Below are 20,875 nucleotides of genomic sequence, written 5' to 3' on the forward strand. Positions count from 1 at the left end.
GTTTTTAATGCATAGGTCAAGCAACACTTCCAACTCGGATAACAAGGCAAATTCATCGGGCCTGTGTTGTGGAGGAAATAGATTAAGAACTAGCAATACATTACACATTTTAATATTACTTGTTGAAAGTGGAAAAGAAAACAATTTAGAAAACCCTTCAATATTTTTCAGAACGGTTGCCAAATTATTTTGAAGAAAGTTGATTAAGGTATCCAAGACTAAATTAAATTATTTTCTAAAAAAACTGTTTAAAGTAAAAACGCATTCGGTGTCCCTATTATCATCAATTTTTTTTGGTTTCAATCGTCGTCGATGGTGACGATTAAAATCTTCTAACGGCGCTACACCTAATTTTTCAGAAAACACTTTTGAACTTTCAATATGGTTGTCGATTTTCATATCATCATTTCGTATTTTTCTAAGCACAGCTGTAGTTGAGGAAACTGTTTCCACTACATCCAAAATATTTAAGTCATCTTTTTCTAAAGTTACCGTTACAATTTTCATTTTGTAAAATATTATTTTTAAGAAATGTAAAATGAGAATAAAATCAAAAGAGAGTAATCGCTTATATAAGCCTATTGCAGTTGCCCTACTTTTAGCATCCAAAGTTATATCAATACTAATAATTTGCAGCACGTTAATAATCGACTCAAATGAGAGAATTACAGCTTTGATGCTTTCCGCTCTAGCTGTACAACGGGTTTTTGACAAATTTTTTAGTAGAAATGAGTTTTCAATTTGATCTAGCCCTTCTTTAAGACGCTGGAATCGCTTGGTACTAGAAGAGAAAAAAACATACAATTCTTGTAAAACGTTAAAAGTTTTAGCGATAATGGAACTAGCTTCAACACAGTGTTCAAGGGCGGTATTGGTACGATTGGCTTGACAAGGAATATACGGTATATTATAGCCAATTAAATCAGATAGTTTCTGCTGAGTGCCTTTAAATTTACCTGACATCGAAGACGAAAAAACATAGGATTGAAAAGATAATTTTGATACATCTATACTACAATTTGTCAAGCACCTGAAAATATCGTTTGCTGTACCTTCACCACTTTTATCTTTTGCTTCTAGAATCGACAGCAAACGCTCTTGAGGGCTACCATTATTGTCAACGTACCTTATGACTACAGATTATATATCTTTATTAGATGAATCTGGAGTGTGATCTGCCATAGCAGTAAAAAATGGGGCATTATTAATTTCCTGTACAATTTGTTTTTGAATTTCTTTTCCTATAATAGCCCTAACAGCCCTATAAATTCATTTTGCGATGTTGCACTTAAGTAGCTTGTATGATATGACCGCAATTTTAACTTATCTAACCACTTTTTAAGTACTGGATTATGGCGAGATATAAGTTTAATGATTTGTACGAAGTTTCCACTTTCATTATCATGTCCGCGGAAAGCTATCCCTTGCTTTGCCATAGTCCTGCAAGTATCCAGCATAATTTCGATTACCTTTGAATTCTGGTTCAGTATGCGTTCTTCCTCGATAATGAGATTCCTTGTTTTACGATCAAGCAAAATATTAACATGCTGATATGTTTTTAAAAAAGTACAATAATCCAATAAAGCCGACTTGTGAGCTATCGAATTAAAGTGCTGCTAAAGTTTGCCGGCTTTATTTGCTCCAGCGCTTTTAATTTTTCTCCAGTTTCGAACGCCACCTTTTACCCATGCAGATTCTGACTTATCCCGTCCAGGACCATTGGGGAAAAGGGAACAAATAAAGCAATAAGCCGAATCGTTTGCAATACTATACTCAAGATATTTAAAATCACTATACCAATGTGGATTAAATCTGTTGTGGTCATCACTAAGGAAAAAATGTAAATGCGATTGGTGGCCCTAGTTGAATAAGGTAATTTCTTTCTTCCGCAGATTTTACTGATTGCCGTAGTCCAGGATCATGCTCTAAACGTACATTTTCTTTTATTTTATCGTCAATTTTTAGGCTAGAATTGGATTCGTTAAAATTTTAGAAATATGTTTGGCAGTGATTTTTTAAGTTTTTGGTGCCCTCCAGTATTTGATCAGCCGCTTCACTAATTTCTATGACGGAAAAGTATTCTTGAACGATTTCCTTATTTTTGGTTTTATCTAAAATTTTTGCTGCTTCGTTAAGATTTTCTACCAAGAAGGCTAGCTTCCCCACGCATTCTAGCCACAATGATGAAAGTTTGACAGTTGAAATATCATCTTCTTCAAGTGGGACTTTGGTTTCTGGCATATCGGCTTGAACCTCTACAAAAAATTATATAAATGTAATTTACATAATTATATTAATTATGTAAATTTACAGGATGTTGTCGCCATGTGGGACATAGGAAAACCCATGTAATATTACTAATATTTAAGGGGGTCAAATATTGGCTCCCCTAATTATTTTAGGTAAAAAATGTGTTAAGGTTAATTAAAGAACACTAAAATCTGCAACTAATCAAATACCTATCACTAGTTTTAATTAACCCGTTTAAGAATTATTGCCAATAATCTTTTCAAAAATTTGACTTTTTTTTAAATTAGAAAATCAATACTATTTATCTAGGGTTTTTTTATTAAAAAGCAGTGGTTTTTAATATATCGCTCTATATCGAATTTTTTTTTGGTAAACACGTAAAAAATTGACTTACCGTATCGTTGTATTAAGATGCTAATGTTTATTTCTTAGGAAATAAATTTTGTGTAAGAAAAATTTTTACCTGAGTGTTGCATTTCATAAGAAGTACTTGCCTCTTGTAGATCATTATTACAACGTCAGCGTCTTCATCAATAACCATATTTTCTAAAAAAACTCTAATTAATATACAGTCGTGTGACCCATTTGTTTACGAAATACCCTTATAAAAAGTTATTTTTTGTCCAATTTGGATCGGATTGTTTTTAAATTTTAAAGGTAGAAAAAATGCACCTTCTCACTAAAATTAAATTTAGTTCATTAAATGCCAAGGATGCCATGATAATCGATGAAGATAAATGACGTCGTTCCATGATAAATTTTTTTTATTCAATCTGCAAAGCAGTAACTCTGTACCATGAACGAAATCGAGACTACCAGAATATTTATTGCAATATAAAAACCATGGTTTTTTCTGTTTTGTAAAAAAATTCCTAAAATAGTTGTTATCAGTGTTAAGATTCTGTTTGCCTCACAGAAATTTACAGGATGAGCCAATCTTCAAATTTGATTTAAATTGATCAACAAAAAATTTTTTTTTTTATAATTTTATTATTTTATAAAAATATCCTTAGACTTTTCCGATGTGTGTATTTGAGTATCTAAAGAGCATTGTATTAGTATATGATCAGATATTTGCGGAACGTTTTTTGTCAATCAAGTATTAGATATAGCAGTAGAATACTAGTATATGATAAAAAATCGATTAAGTTTTCTTTCACGATCAGAATTTTGAGTATTTTTTAAACAAAAATTAGACAGTACCTAAAGATTGGGAAAAAGTTAAGAAGCTTAAAAAAAATATCTTGAAAATAGGAAAAATATAATTTTAATAAAACGAAAGGATTGTGAAAAATACCTCGAAAATTAAAATAAAAAATTGCACAAGATTAGGTAAGTCTAAGAATTTTTTTTTACATTTAGAAAAATCACTTTTTTCATATTTTTTAAATGAACACTTTGAATTCAGAACTTCAATATTCGGACATATGTTGTAGTCACAATATCAATATTATCAAGAAAATTTAGGACATTTTCAAAAAATAAGGAATAAATCATCAAAACTTAAATAAACTTAGCTTGTCAATAGGAAATGTTGACAATAAAAGTCTCTATTATTTTTCATTAAATTTTAACGTATCTATTTCCAATTTGAAGAGAGTAAATAAAAAAAACTTAAAAAAATCAAATAAATCCTCTACAACCAAGAAAACCTGGATTCAGTTCTATTCTAATTGAACCCCTTTCTGGATTCAATAGTAGCGGACGCCGTGCGTCGCGACGTTCGCCATCCTTGTCCAATTTCTCCTATTGCAACAAAAAAACAACCAGAGTGAGAGAGAACATACAGAAAGTCACATGCAGCAGCAGGCTGCAGGACCAGATCAATTTCTACCATTCTCGCCAACACTCGGTCGGTTCTCTCTGTTGTACGCTAAGGAATTCCGTTTTGTTGCCGTTCTCTCTTTGCTCCTCCCCACCGTTATCATAAAAACATAATTTTCATTTTATAGCGTTCGGTTTTGTATGGCAGGAACGCCGTCCTGCAACATTATTCGTAATTTTACCGAGCCCATAACGGCGGAATTCCAACGCGACTTCGTCGGGTCGATGTCTTCCTCGAAATGTTGTTTTTATTATTATTATTGTCATAATATAGCAGGAGTAGCACCAAGTGTTATTTTGTAGTTTTTTTCTACTAAAAAACTGTGTTTTTTCCGGTAGTTTTATGGATTTTTTGTGCTAATTTTTTTTTAGGTAAGAGCTAGTGTTTTCCTGTACAACCTTGTGCCAAAAATTTGTTTATAAGTAGCACTGCCAAAACGTAGATTCCGCCTAACCTTGATGAATTTTATAATATATGTATATTTAAATTATTTGTATACAAGCAGGGTGGGCTCAATAGAGCTTTTTCCTGCTAGAATATGAACTGGGATTCCAGAAATGTTAATAGTTAAGAGATCGGGGAAAATTGATTGTGTCAGATTAAATTTTTTTTTTTTAAGTTTTTCCATTAGGAAAATATCCTCGAAAACTTTTTTTGTGGCCTTTAGAGTTTTTAAAAAAAATTGAGATTTTTGCATTTTTTCGAAAATGGGGAGTTTGATTGTAAATTTTTCAGTTGGAAAAAACTAAGGAAAATTAAACAAATTTTTTTTGAAAATTGAAAAAGTTTGGACTTTTTAATGTGTATTTCTTTTAAAAATATTGCAATAATTTACTAAAAATATTGGCAATAAAATGGAGAAATTAGTAAAGGAATTAGCAAAAAAAAATGGTGCAACCAAAAATGCCCTTTCTATTCAAATTGTGGGGGATTGCTCCCCTTTTTGGAATCTTAGTGGACTGTATTTTCACTTGTGGTTTTTCATATTCCTTTTCAATAAAACGCAGTTTTATAAACACACAAAGCCATAATATATTGAAAGGAATGACTTACTGCTTAATATTAATTTAAATATATAAATACATAAAAAATAAACCACGTTTTGTGTTTTGACTGGGCACGGAGAACGTATGGTCACTGACAAATCATCCAGCCAACTGACGCAATATTTTTTCTTTTTTGCCCAGCGTGAACCGGCCGAAAAGTGCGCATAAAACCTCGCGACGGTGACGTCGTTGTATTAGTCCGGTCGATAAATGGTTGCTAAATTGTTAGTCCGGGCAGGGTAAAACTATGAATATCAAAAGTTCCGAACACAAATCTTGAGTTCAGATGGACATTTTTATACTCAAATTCATCCTCAGGAATTCAATATTTTGTCCTGAGAAAATTATCAAAATATTTCTAGTGGTTCCCAAGTTATGTTCCCCAATTATTCAACCCAATTGTTCCCAAATTATCTTGAATTCACAGTGACGTTTTTACACTCAAGTTCATCTGCAGGAATTTCACTATTTTCTCATGAAAAAATTATGAAAATATTTCTAGTGGTTCCCAAGTTATGACCAAAAATCTCCGTTAAAAAATAAAAATCATAAAATTACAATTTGGTTTCATAATCTTCAAATTTTTTGGACCTTGAATGACAAAATTGCGTTTAATTCAAAAAGTGGTTGACACTCAAAAAACGTTTCTACATGAAATTGTTCGAAAATAATTGGGCTGTTTTATGTGTAATTCATTTAAAAGTATTCTGATTATTTCATAGAAATATTGACAATAAAATTGAGAAATTGGTAAAAAAATTAGCAAAAAAAAGAGATTGTACCAAAAATGTCCCTTCTATTCAAATCTTGAAGTTAGAGTGACGCTTTTACACTCGAATTTATCTGCAGAAATTTCACTATTTTCTCATGAAAAAATTATGAAAATATTTCCAGTGGTTCCCAAGTTATGACAAAAAATAAAAATCATAAAATTACAATTTGGCTTTATAATCTTCAAATTTTATGGACCTTGAATGATAAAATTGCGTTTAATTCAAAAAGTGGTTGAGACTCAAAAAACGTTTCTTCATAAAATTGTTCAAAAATAATTGAGCTGTTTTATGTGTAATTCTTTTAAAAATATTCCAATTATCTCACAGAAATATTGGCAATGAAATTGAGAAATTGGAAAAAAAATTAGCAAAAAAAAGGAACCCTACCAAAAATGTCCCTTCTATTTAAATCTTCAGGAATTTCATTATTTTCTAGTGAAAAAATTATGAAAATATTTCCGGTGGTTCCCAAGTTATGACCAAAAATCGCCGTTAAAAAATAAAATTCCAAGTTGGTCTTAAAATCTACAAATTTGGTGGTTTTTGTACCTTGGATGACAAAATCGCCTTTAACTCAAAAAGTTTTTGAGGTATAAAAAACATTTTTATATGAAATTATTTGAAAATAATTGAGCTGTTTTATGTGTAATTCTTTTAAAAATATTCCAATTATCTCATAGAAATATTGGCAATGAAATTGAGAAATTGGTAAAAAAATTAGCAAAAAAAAGGGGTCCTACCAAAAATGTCCCTTCTATTTAAATCTTAAATTTAGAGTGACGTTTTTACATTAAAATTCATCTTCAGGAATTTCATTATTTTCTAGTGAAAAAATTATGAAAATATTTCCAGTGGTTCCCAAGTTATGACCAAAAATCTCCGTTAAAATAAAAATCATAAAATTACAATTTGGCTTTATAATCTTCAAATTTTATGGACCTTGAATGACAAAATTGCGTTTAATTCAAAAAGTGGTTGAGACTCAAAAAACGTTTATACATGAAATTGTTCGAAAATAATTGGGTTGTTTGAGGTGTAATTCATTTAAAAGTATTCCAATTATTTCATAGAAATGTTGACAATAACGCTGAGAAATTGATAAAAAAATTAGCAAAAAAAAGAGGTTGTACCAAAAATGTCCCTTCTATTCAAATCTTGAATTCAGAGTGACGTTTTTACACTCAAATTCATCTTCAGGAATTCCATTATTTTCTAGTGAAAAAATTATGAAAATATTTCCAGTGGTTCCCAAGTTATGGCCAAAAATCGCCGTTAAAAAATAAAAATCATAAAATTACAATTTGGTTTTATAATCTTCAAATTTTTTGGACCTTGAATGACAAAATTGCGTTTAATTAAAAAAGTAGTTGGGACTCAAAAAACATTTCTACATGAAATTGTTCGAAAATAATTGGACTGTTTGATGTGTAATTCATTTAAAAGTATTCCAATTATTTTATAGAAATTTTGACAATAACGCTGAGAAATTGGTAAAAAAATTAGCAAAAAAAAAGGTTGTACCAAAAATGTCCCTTCTATTCAAATCTTAAATTCACAGTGACGTTTTTACACTCAAATTCATCTTCAGGAATTTCACTATTTTTTCATGAAAATATTTCCAGTGGTTCCCAAGTTATATCCAAAAATTGCCGTTAAAAAATAAAAATCATAAAATTACAATTTGGTTTTATAATCTTCAAATTTTTTGGACCTTGAATAACAAAATTGCGTTTAATTCAAAAAGTGGTTGAGACTCAAAAAACGTTTCTACATGAAATTGTTCGAAAATAATTGGGCTGTTTTATGTGTAATTCATTTAAAAGTATTCCAATTATTTCATAGAAATTTTGACAATAAAGCTGAGAAATTGGTAAAAAAATTAGCAAAAAAAAAGAGGTTGTACCAAAAATGTCCCTTTTATTCAAATCTTGAATTCAGAGTGACGTTTTTACACGCAAATTCATCTTCAGGAATTCCATTATTCTCTAGTGAAAAAATTATGAAAATATTTCCAGTGGTTCCCAAGTTATAACCAAAAATCGCCGTTAAAAAATTAAAAAGCATAAAATTACAATTTGGTTTAATAATCTTCAAACTTTTTGGACCTTGAATGACAAAATTGCGTTTAATTCAGAAAGTGGTTGAGACTCAAAAAACGTTTCTACATGAAATTGTTCGAAAATAATTGGGCTGTTTTATGTGTAATTTTTTTATAAATATTCTAATTATTTCATAGAAATATTAGCAATGAAATTAAGAAATTGGTAAAGAATTAGCAGAAAAAGAGGTTCTACCAAAAACGTCCTATCTATTCAAATCTTAAATTTACAGTGACGTTTTTACACTCAAATTCATCTTCAGGAATTCCATTATTTTCTAGTGAAAAAATTATGAGAATATTTCCAGTGGCTCCCAAGTTATGACCAAAAATCGCCGTTAAAAAATAAAAATCATAAAATTCAATTTGGTTTTATAATCTTCAAACTTTTTGGACCTTGAATGACAAAATTGCGTTTAATTCAAAAAGTGGTTGAGGCTCAAAAAACGTTTCTACATGAAATTGTTCGAAAATAATTGGGTTGTTTTAGGTGTAATTTATTTAAAAGTATTCCAATTATTTCATAGAAATTTTGACAATAAAACTGAGAAATTGGGAAAAAAATTAGCAAAAAAATGGTCCAATCAAAACTGTCCTTTCTATTCGAGTTTTTAATTTACAATGATGTTTTGACACTTAATATCATCCTCAGGAATTCGACTATATTGTCGTGGAACAATAATGAAAATATTTCCAGTGGTCCCCAAGTTATGTCCAAAACCGTCCGTTTAAAAATAAAAACATAAAATTACAATTTGGTTTTAAAATATTCAAATTTGGTGGCCTTTGGATTTTGAATGATAAAATTGATTTTAACTAGAAACGTTTATATATGAAATTGTTCCAAAATAATTGGACTTTTTATGTGTTATTTTTTTACACGAAAACGCAATAACGTTTTTTTTTGTTGTTGAAAATTAATATATGCTGCAATTTAGAGTGACGTTTTTTTCAAAATCTTAAATTTAGAGTGACGTTTTTACACTGAAATTCATCTTCAGGAATTTCATTATTTTCTAGTGAAAAAATTATGAAAATATTTCCAGTGGTTCCCAAGTTATGACCAAAAATCTCCGTTAAAAAATAAAAATCATAAAATTACAATTTGGCTTTATAATCTTCAAATTTTATGGACCTTGAATGACAAAATAGCGTTCAATTCAAAAAGTGGTTGAGACTCAAAAAACGTTTCTTCATAAAATTGTTCAAAAATAATTGAGCTGTTTTATGTGTAATTCTTTTAAAAATATTCCAATTATCTCACAGAAATATTGGCAATGAAATTGAGAAATTGGAAAAAAAATTAGCAAAAAAAAGGAACCCTACCAAAAATGTCCCTTCTATTTAAATCTTCAGGAATTTCATTATTTTCTAGTGAAAAAATTATGAAAATATTTCCGGTGGTTCCCAAGTTATGACCAAAAATCGCCGTTAAAAAATAAAATTCCAAGTTGGTCTTAAAATCTACAAATTTGGTGGTTTTTGTACCTTGGATGACAAAATCGCCTTTAACTCAAAAAGTTTTTGAGGTATAAAAAACATTTTTATATGAAATTATTCGAAAATAATTGAGCTGTTTTATGTGTAATTCTTTTAAAAATATTCCAATTATCTCATAGAAATATTGGCAATGAAATTGAGAAATTGGTAAAAAAATTAGCAAAAAAAAGGGGTCCTACCAAAAATGTCCCTTCTATTTAAATCTTAAATTTAGAGTGACGTTTTTACATTAAAATTCATCTTCAGGAATTTCATTATTTTCTAGTGAAAAAATTATGAAAATATTTCCAGTGGTTCCCAAGTTATGACCAAAAATCTCCGTTAAAATAAAAATCATAAAATTACAATTTGGCTTTATAATCTTCAAATTTTATGGACCTTGAATGACAAAATTGCGTTTAATTCAAAAAGTGGTTGAGACTCAAAAAACGTTTATACATGAAATTGTTCGAAAATAATTGGGTTGTTTGAGGTGTAATTCATTTAAAAGTATTCCAATTATTTCATAGAAATGTTGACAATAACGCTGAGAAATTGATAAAAAAATTAGCAAAAAAAAGAGGTTGTACCAAAAATGTCCCTTCTATTCAAATCTTGAATTCAGAGTGACGTTTTTACACTCAAATTCATCTTCAGGAATTCCATTATTTTCTAGTGAAAAAATTATGAAAATATTTCCAGTGGTTCCCAAGTTATGGCCAAAAATCGCCGTTAAAAAATAAAAATCATAAAATTACAATTTGGTTTTATAATCTTCAAATTTTTTGGACCTTGAATGACAAAATTGCGTTTAATTAAAAAAGTAGTTGGGACTCAAAAAACATTTCTACATGAAATTGTTCGAAAATAATTGGACTGTTTGATGTGTAATTCATTTAAAAGTATTCCAATTATTTTATAGAAATTTTGACAATAACGCTGAGAAATTGGTAAAAAAATTAGCAAAAAAAAAGGTTGTACCAAAAATGTCCCTTCTATTCAAATCTTAAATTCACAGTGACGTTTTTACACTCAAATTCATCTTCAGGAATTTCACTATTTTTTCATGAAAATATTTCCAGTGGTTCCCAAGTTATATCCAAAAATTGCCGTTAAAAAATAAAAATCATAAAATTACAATTTGGTTTTATAATCTTCAAATTTTTTGGACCTTGAATAACAAAATTGCGTTTAATTCAAAAAGTGGTTGAGACTCAAAAAACGTTTCTACATGAAATTGTTCGAAAATAATTGGGCTGTTTTATGTGTAATTCATTTAAAAGTATTCCAATTATTTCATAGAAATTTTGACAATAAAGCTGAGAAATTGGTAAAAAAATTAGCAAAAAAAAAGAGGTTGTACCAAAAATGTCCCTTTTATTCAAATCTTGAATTCAGAGTGACGTTTTTACACGCAAATTCATCTTCAGGAATTCCATTATTCTCTAGTGAAAAAATTATGAAAATATTTCCAGTGGTTCCCAAGTTATAACCAAAAATCGCCGTTAAAAAATTAAAAAGCATAAAATTACAATTTGGTTTAATAATCTTCAAACTTTTTGGACCTTGAATGACAAAATTGCGTTTAATTCAGAAAGTGGTTGAGACTCAAAAAACGTTTCTACATGAAATTGTTCGAAAATAATTGGGCTGTTTTATGTGTAATTTTTTTATAAATATTCTAATTATTTCATAGAAATATTAGCAATGAAATTAAGAAATTGGTAAAGAATTAGCAGAAAAAGAGGTTCTACCAAAAACGTCCTATCTATTCAAATCTTAAATTTACAGTGACGTTTTTACACTCAAATTCATCTTCAGGAATTCCATTATTTTCTAGTGAAAAAATTATGAGAATATTTCCAGTGGCTCCCAAGTTATGACCAAAAATCGCCGTTAAAAAATAAAAATCATAAAATTCAATTTGGTTTTATAATCTTCAAACTTTTTGGACCTTGAATGACAAAATTGCGTTTAATTCAAAAAGTGGTTGAGGCTCAAAAAACGTTTCTACATGAAATTGTTCGAAAATAATTGGGTTGTTTTAGGTGTAATTTATTTAAAAGTATTCCAATTATTTCATAGAAATTTTGACAATAAAACTGAGAAATTGGGAAAAAAATTAGCAAAAAAATGGTCCAATCAAAACTGTCCTTTCTATTCGAGTTTTTAATTTACAATGATGTTTTGACACTTAATATCATCCTCAGGAATTCGACTATATTGTCGTGGAACAATAATGAAAATATTTCCAGTGGTCCCCAAGTTATGTCCAAAACCGTCCGTTTAAAAATAAAAACATAAAATTACAATTTGGTTTTAAAATATTCAAATTTGGTGGCCTTTGGATTTTGAATGATAAAATTGATTTTAACTAGAAACGTTTATATATGAAATTGTTCCAAAATAATTGGACTTTTTATGTGTTATTTTTTTACACGAAAACGCAATAACGTTTTTTTTTGTTGTTGAAAATTAATATATGCTGCAATTTAGAGTGACGTTTTTTTCAAAATCTTAAATTTAGAGTGACGTTTTTACACTGAAATTCATCTTCAGGAATTTCATTATTTTCTAGTGAAAAAATTATGAAAATATTTCCAGTGGTTCCCAAGTTATGACCAAAAATCTCCGTTAAAAAATAAAAATCATAAAATTACAATTTGGCTTTATAATCTTCAAATTTTATGGACCTTGAATGACAAAATAGCGTTCAATTCAAAAAGTGGTTGAGACTCAAAAAACGTTTCTTCATAAAATTGTTCAAAAATAATTGAGCTGTTTTATGTGTAATTCTTTTAAAAATATTCCAATTATCTCACAGAAATATTGGCAATGAAATTGAGAAATTGGAAAAAAAATTAGCAAAAAAAAGGGGCCCTACCAAAAACGTCCCTTCTATTTAAATCTTTAGGAATTTCATTATTTTCTAGTGAAAAAATTATGAAAATATTTCCGGTGGTTCCCAAGTTATGACCAAAAATCGCCGTTAAAAAATAAAATTCCAAGTTGGTCTTAAAATCTACAAATTTGGTGGTTTTTGTACCTTGGATGACAAAATCGCCTTTAACTCAAAAAGTTTTTGAGGTATAAAAAACGTTTATATATGAAATTATTCGAAAATAATTGAGCTGTTTTATGTGTAATTCTTTTAAAAATATTCCAATTATCTCATAGAAATATTGGCAATGAAATTGAGAAATTGGTAAAAATATTAGCAAAAAAAAGGGGTCCTACCAAAAATGTCCCTTCTATTTAAATCTTAAATTTAGAGTGACGTTTTTACACTGAAATTCATCTTCAGGAATTTCACTATTTTTTCATGAAAATATTTCCAGTGGTTCCCAAGTTATATCCAAAAATCTCCGTTAAAAAATAAAAATCATAAAATTACAATTTGGCTTTATAATCTTCAAATTTTATGGACCTTGAATGACAAAATTGCGTTTAATCCAAAAAGTGGTTGAGACTCAAAAAACGTTTATACATGAAATTGTTCGAAAATAATTGGCTTGTTTTAGGTGTAATTTATTTAAAAGTATTCCAATTATTTCATAGAAATTTTGACAATAACGCTGAGAAATTGATAAAAAAATTAGCAAAAAAAAGAGGTTGTACCAAAAATGTCCCTTCTATTCAAATCTTGAATTCAGAGTGACATTTTTACACTCAAATTCATCTTCAGGCATTCCATTATTTTCTAGTGAATATAATATGAAAATATTTCCAGTGGTTCCCAAGTTATGACCAAAAATCAACGTTAAAAAATAAAAATCATAAAATTACAATTTGGTTTTAAAGTCTACAAATTTGGTGGTTTTTGTACCTTGGATGACAAAATTGCCTTTAACTCAAAAAGTGTTTGAGGTACAAAAAACGTTTATATATGAAATTATTCGAAAATTATTAAGCTGTTTTATGTGTAATTTTTTAAAAAATATTCCAATTTTTTCATAGAAATATCGACAATAAAATTGAGAAATTGGTAAAAAATTTGCAAAAAAAGGGGTTCTACCAAAAATGTCCTATCTATTCAAATCTTGAATTCACAGTGACGTTTTTACACTCAAATTCATCTTCAGGAATTCCATTATTTTCTTGTGAAAAAATTATTGAAATATTTCCAGTGGTTCCCAAGTTATGACCAAAAATCGCCGTTAAAAAATTAAAAATCATAAAATTACAATTTGGTTTTATAATCTTCAAATTTTTTGCACCTTGAATGACAAAATTGCGTTTAATTCAAAAAGTGGTTGAGACTCAAAAAACGTTTTTACATGAAATTGTTCGAAAATAATTGGACTGTTTTATTTGTTATTCATTTAAAAATACTCTAATTATTTCATAGAAATATTGACAATAAAATTGAGAAATTGGGAAGAAATTAGCAAAAAAAAATGGTCCAATTAAAACTGTCCTTTCTATTCCAGTTTTCAATTCAAAATGATGTTTTTACACTTAAATTCATCCTCAGGAATTCGACTATATTGTCGTGGAACAATAATGAAAATATTTCCAGTGGTCCCCAAGTTATCTCCAAAAACGTCCGTTGGTTTTAAAATATTCAATTTTGGTCGCCTTTGGATCTTGAATGACAAAATTGATTTTAACTAGAAACGTTTATATATGAAATTGTTCTAAAATAATTGGACTTTTTATGTGTTATTTTTTTACACGAAAACGCAATAACGTTTTTTTTTGTTGAAAATTAATATATGCTGCAAGTCCGTCCCTGGAAAAGTTAAACATTTCCAACAACTTTCCAGTCAGTTTTTGGCTAAAAATGCTCAGAACTTTGTTCTTATTTATATTCAGATATAATGTATAAAACAGTTATAATGTTGCTCATAATAAAAGCATGAATTGCAAAAATTGCTTGTATTTGATCAGAAGTTTTTCAAGATTTCCTCCCACTGTATGAAAAATTTTGAATTTTCAAAGATTCACTCATACATTTTATGTAAAACAATTAAATGTGTTTTAAAAGTAAATAATTTTCAGTCTTTGGCCCCTTAGTATAAGTAAAAATGTATAAAACACTTTTTATTTTACATCAAAACGCTCTATATATTGCAAAAATAAATACTTTCAAATTTTCCACACATGTCAAGAAAATTGCTTGTTTTTCTCCAGGATTTTTTTCAAGATTTTCTCCCACTGTATGAGAAATTAAATAAAAATTAGTCTTTCTAAAGATAGCTCTCATTATTTAAAATTTCAAACACATACATCTTTCGTAAATAATTAAAATGTAATTTTTCAAAAAACTTATAGGACCAATGAGCAGCACTTAATAGTTAAATTTTTAAAAAAATTTATTGAAAATTTGTGGCTTATTCAACCTCAAAAATATATTGAAAGTTGATTAGGAATTTAAAGAGCCTCAATAACTTTCAAGCTCATTTTTACCCAAAAACTCCTCTTCTGTAAATTTTTGCAAGAAATTTGTAAAACACTGTTCATTTTCCATTTAAAGCGGCCATGAATGGCAAAAATAAAAACTGAAAAATCTCCTGTAAATTTCAATGAAATTCCCGTTTTTGTTCAAAGATTTCCTCGCACTGTATGGGGGCAAAAAGTCAAACTGTCTTTTTACATGTTACTCGGTAGCTTATTTAACTGTTTCAAACAATTTATTAAATAAGACACCGCAACATTAAACGCAATGGTACGTAGCATCACGGAAGCAATTTAATATTTGTTTAAACAACGTTTAATGGACAATTTACCGCTTATACATTAAACTAAACGATTGCGACATCACTATAGAACCATTTAAAAGTATAATAATTAATTAAGCGGGATTTTTTTTATTAATTTATTCCACCAGTAAGAAATACACAAAAATACCAAAAACTTAAGTCAAAAATCACCAAATTTTGAAGATCTTTTTACGGTATTTTATACGCCTGTTTGTGTGCGCTACCTTAAAAAAAACACAAAAAAAACATCTGACATTGACATACGTAACATTCCCGTCACGTTGAACGTAACAAAATGTTATTTGCACGGAACATTTAAAAAAATGAAAGTTGAACATTCGAACGACGTCGCGGGACGTGAAAGTATTCTTCTCACGTTTGTCGGTGCATGCGATCTATAGAAATGCCTAATGAAGGTGAACAAAATAATTAAATAAAAAAAAGAAGAAACAAGAGGAATCTGTTGAAAGTATTTACTAAAATGAAGGGTCTGTGATTATTAAGAGAGTTGTGAATTTTCAGCAAGTAAGGAGATTTTGCGAAGTATGTAGGGTTAAGGTACATTTTCATATTTTTTGGGTTAAAACCGTAAAAATGCCTTCTTATTCGACAAACAAGAACTTCAATATACGACACCAAGGAACATTAATTTATATTCTCCTGTGGAACCTTTCATTCAACATTAATTGGACATTATCGTTGCTTCAGAAAGTACTGAACAACTAATTCCATTCATAACGTTAAAAATTTACTTTATTAGAAATAATTAATGAATAAGGAGCGTATAAATATTAATCATCATGTTATTTTATCAGATTATATGGGAAACTTGTTAAAAGGTTTATGCTAAATCAAGGAAATTATTATAAACAAATAAAATGGAAAACGTGAAGATGCTTATATTAAAAGTAAGTTATAAAAATAAGTGATTAACTTTTCCACAGTTTCTTGACAGGGATTGTGTCATAGGCTTTCTGGAACTCTATGAACATAAGATGGTTTCTCAATTTTTTACTGAAAGGTATTTTCTATTTCAATTATTTGCTATATCGTAGAATTATTTCCCCATTTACACCCTAAAATAAATTCCACTTAACCAAAATTAAAAAAAAAACAGGGACTTATTTATTTTAAAATGCACGTCCCACATCGATTTATATTTAAATTTCCTGGGTGCCGAATTCAATGGCACAATGTCAAAATGCGACGAATATTTTAGGCAGCACAAGTTTATGTTTTAAGCGAGCACTTGGTATCAAAAACGTATTCCTAACAGCTGATTTCAATAATATTTAAAATTTAATACTCGTCGAAATGTATGCGTCAATAAAATCTTTATCAACTTTCAGTGGACAATAACTTCTTGCATAAGAAGCTTTTATTAACTCTCTCTTTCACATTTCACATACCTGTGATAAGCTAACCAAAGGTTCAAGTAAACACAGAATTATTTGACTGGGGCGTATTTTAGAATTCTTTACTCTTTCTAATTTTTGTAAATGATTTGGTCTGTCTCCAAGATTAGGTCCGATACTTTTTGCAGATGACAACACCACTTACACAATCTACCATCCTTTCCAAATTATTGTGTGAAGAATAGAGAAATCAAGAATGTTTTAAAGAGTGTACACTCTGTGTTTGAATATGTACAAGGCATTTTTATTAATAGTCCAATATGCAGTATGAAAGAGTTGTTGTTTCAATATAATAATAAATTAACAAAAATAATTAATTAATAAGAGGGCAAAAATTGAAGAAAAAAGATCAAAATGCAAAAAATACAAGACGACCTGAATTTTCTACATATTGTCAAAAAAAAATTGTAATTAATTTTTTCCTTGTGAGTTGTGCGTGTTTAAACACAGAGTGTACATAAGTCAGAATGGACGTGATGACAGTCAGGGTAGGAGGGACTTATTTACTTCACGAGGACTTCATATAATTATTACAATCGAACTTTATTACAAGTAAGTTCGTTTGATTCAGTAATTATATTTCATCCTTGGTCCGTAAACAAGATAAAAACGTAGATGTTTAAAGATAATCGTGCAACTGTAGACTGAAGAAATATTAAAATACAGAACATTGAATTAATGTTTGTAATATAGACATATATATGAGAATTATTTAATATTAACACTTAATAAGAAAAATAAGAATGATATTGTTATAATCCTAAACTTTAGTACGTTTTTGTCAAATATATCTAGAATACTTTTCATTTTATGCTTAAAAAAGGCATCGATTGTAAACTCAAAATTTTCCATTGCTTTTGAGAAAATTATCTGTTTTTAGTCAGAGGTTTTTTAAGAGTCTTTCTCCCACTGCTTTATATTAAAAATTCTTTCTTTTTAAGATAGCTCAGCTTAAATTTTTTTAAAAATCATAAATTTTAGGGCAAAAATTGATATGTAATTTTTAAAAAAAAAATTGTGGAGTTTTGGTAAAAAATTATAATTTTATTACTGTCTTTACTATGGGAAATAGAGACCTTTGCTATTAAACTTCTTTATTGCCTCTTCACCTGTAATACATCACAGACAAATTTTTTTAGACTCAACCAACTTTTAATAAAAATTAAAATTTTTAGTCATTTTTGGCCACAAAAGTTCCTATAACTTCCTTTCTGTTCGTTTTTTTCGCAAAAAAGAACTCGAATAATTTTTATTTCATGCGTAAAAAAGGCATCGATTGTAAACTCAAAATTTTCCATTGCTTTTGAGAGAATTATCTGTTTTTAGTCAGAGGTTTTTTAAGAGTCTTTCTCCCACTGCTTTATATTAAAAATTCTTTCTTTTTAAGATAGCTCAGCTTAAATTTTTTTAAAAATCATAAATTTTAGGGCAAAAATTGATAGGTAATTTAAAAAAAAAAAATTGTGGAGTTTTGGTAAAAAATTATAATTTTATTACTGTCTTTACTATGGAAAATAGAGACCTTTGCTATTAAACTTCTTTATTGCCTCTTCACCTGTCATACATCACAGACAAATTTTTTTAGACTCAACCAACTTTTAATAAAAATTAAAATTTTTGTCATTTTTGGCCACAAAAGATCCCATAACTTCCTTCCTGTTCGCTTTTTTGCAAAAAATAACTCGAATAATTTTTATTTCATGCGTAAAAAAGGCATCGATTGAAAATCGCCTGTTTTTTGCTTAGAGGTATTTTCAAATTACGCTAACATTTTTTTTTGAAAATAGCTTTAATCAATCGTATAAACTAAAATTTTTCGCAGATTGCGATATTTTATGCAAATAAGTTAAATATGATTTTATGTGCTCAGTTTGTAACTTGTTGTTTGTTTTATCTTTAATATATTAAAAGCAATTTTTGCTTTTGATCAACTTTCAAAAAAAAAAATCAAATTTTTAACCAGTTTTTGCCCAAAAGTCAGAAAAATTTCCATAACTTCCTTCTTGTTCGTTTTTGCAAAAAATGTCTAGTGTATTTTAAAGTTTTTGCTTGTAGGGAACTTTGCAAAAATTTAAATTTTCCACGGTTTTCAAGAAAATTGATTCTTTTGAAGATTTTCCCCCATTATATCCAAAAATTAAACCAAAATTCTTTTTTTTTAAGATTGCTTTCATAATTTATAACAATTTTTGTATATTGTTACATTTGGATGATTTCTTATAGAACCAATTGGCGACGTACTAACCTAAAGAAAACTAAATTATCATACAGACCAAATTTTTAAAGGATGTTTTTCCAAGTACCTTGAGTCCATTATTTTTAAGGACCTTAACTGCTGGCTAGAACTCTTCAAATGACGATGAATATAAACATGACCATCAGCATTATGGCCTCCGTACCATCCCTCATTTACCAACATATCGCAAATTTTAAAATATGCCAAAAATCCTCGGGTTTGTGTATAAAAACCTTTAATTCCTAGACCTTTAATCTGTACTCCACGCCAGTATCGTTTGGGTACTTTAGGGTAAAAGATCTTCAAAAGAAAGGAGTTCCCAGGATTAATAGTAGCTATAATAATAATGTTTATTTATTTAGCAAATTGCTACATACAAATACAATTATATAAAAACATGCTTACAATATCTTAATAAAACGAATAAATATAAAAAAATAAAATAATACATAAATACTTAAGCTAGATACAGTGGTGGCCAAAAGTAGATTGACAAATTCCATTTTTATGGATATATTTTGTCTGAAGCAAAGGAAAAACCGGTTGAGCTTATTAGTGTTCAGGAATGTGAACAACATAGTTTGCACTTTCCATAGATTTTTATTGCTTGCACTTTTTCTCAATATTTTTTTTATCAAATTCCAATAATTTTGTTTAGGTGGCCAAAATTGGATTGACAAACAACATATTTATTCAGTCTCTGAGTTTTATGCGTTGGATTCTGTTGATTTGACTTTCCTTACTATTAGTCTTGAAAAATATTCACAATGCCACGTGGTATAACTTTATCGATCGATATTAAGATGCGAATAATCGACGATTACCGGAAAGGGGTTAAACAGGCGGATATTGCTCGAAAATTTTCTCTTTTGAGGGCAACAGTAAGTCAACTAATAAAAAATTTTAATCTCCGTGGAAGTGATGTTCCTCTAAAAAAAACTGGCCGACCAAAGAAGACCACTAGTCGTGTTGACAAATTAATTTTTGAAAAAAGCAAAACTTGACCCATTCGCAACTTCAAAAGAAATCAAACTGCATTTGGAAGAAGAAGGTGTGGGTTCAGTTAGTTGTCGTACCATTAGAAGGAGACTTCAATATAGTGATTTAAAAACAAGATGCCCTGCAAAGAAACCACTGCTAAGTTTAAAAAACTTTGCTCGAGAACATAGTCACTGGACAGTCTCCGAATGGAAAAAGGTTATTTTTAGTGATGAATCAAAGTTCAATTTGTCTAATTCGGATGGCAAAAGATATGTTAGGCGTCCTGTGAACCAAAGGTATGATCCCAAATATACGGTGTCCACAGTCAAGCATGGAGGTGGTTCCGTGATGGTGTGGGGGTGTTTTTCGGGCTATGGGATGGGTCCACTACACTTAATTGAAAGCATGATGAATCGTTTCATGTATAAAGACATACTGCAGGATGTTATGGTACCTTACGCTGATGAAGTTATGCCACTCAACCACTACTTTCAACATGATAACGATCCGAAACACGCATTCAAGGTCGTTAAGCAATGGTTGACCCAAAAAAAAATTAATGTTATCAAATGGCCGTCACAGTCACCGGACCTAAATCCGATCGAGAACATTTGGAATTACATATATGGATATCCATTGACACGTCCTATATTGACAATTTAATTAGGTCAATGACCAAAAGGTTGGTGGAAGTGAGAAGAAATAGAGGCTATGCAACGCATTATTGAATAAAACCCTTTAAATTTTCTATACTTTAGTAAGTAATTTTTATTTTAGTAAGCTTTAAATTTGTCAATTTAATTTTAGCCACTTGAAAATTGTTTAGTTATTTAATTTTTTAAAAATAAAATTGGGTATTACGAATAAATAGTTTAAATATAATTAAACATTACAAATAGGCTCCGTTGTTTTTTAATCAGGTACTGTCCCACCTAATTTATCATTTCCTAAACCGTGATACAAACAAATTTGAAAAATAAGTAGTTGTGAATCTACTTTTGGCCACCAGTGTATATCGTCTTAGCAACCTTTTAAAGTCTCTCATATTCCTTAATACTATTTGGTAACCT

General features: G+C 28.9%; 1 protein-coding gene across 3 annotated transcripts in view; it reads left to right on the top strand.

The window, feature by feature from the left end:
- Window positions 1-4,062: 4,062 nt before the first annotated feature.
- LOC126735959 (guanine nucleotide exchange factor for Rab-3A-like) overlaps window positions 4,063-20,875 on the top strand; it is a 46,389-nt gene continuing 29,576 nt past the window's right edge. The window contains exon 1 of one of the 3 annotated variants that reach the window (XM_050440082.1): window positions 4,063-4,446. The gene's annotated coding sequence lies outside the window, so the exon portion shown is untranslated. Of the gene's footprint in view, window positions 4,447-15,486; window positions 15,732-20,875 lie in introns of those variants that run through there. The other 2 variants (XM_050440084.1, XM_050440083.1) reach the window with 2 other exon arrangements.

This window comes from Anthonomus grandis, chromosome 5 (assembly GCF_022605725.1).
Source record: "Anthonomus grandis grandis chromosome 5, icAntGran1.3, whole genome shotgun sequence".
NCBI classification, from domain to species: Eukaryota; Metazoa; Arthropoda; class Insecta; order Coleoptera; family Curculionidae; genus Anthonomus; species Anthonomus grandis.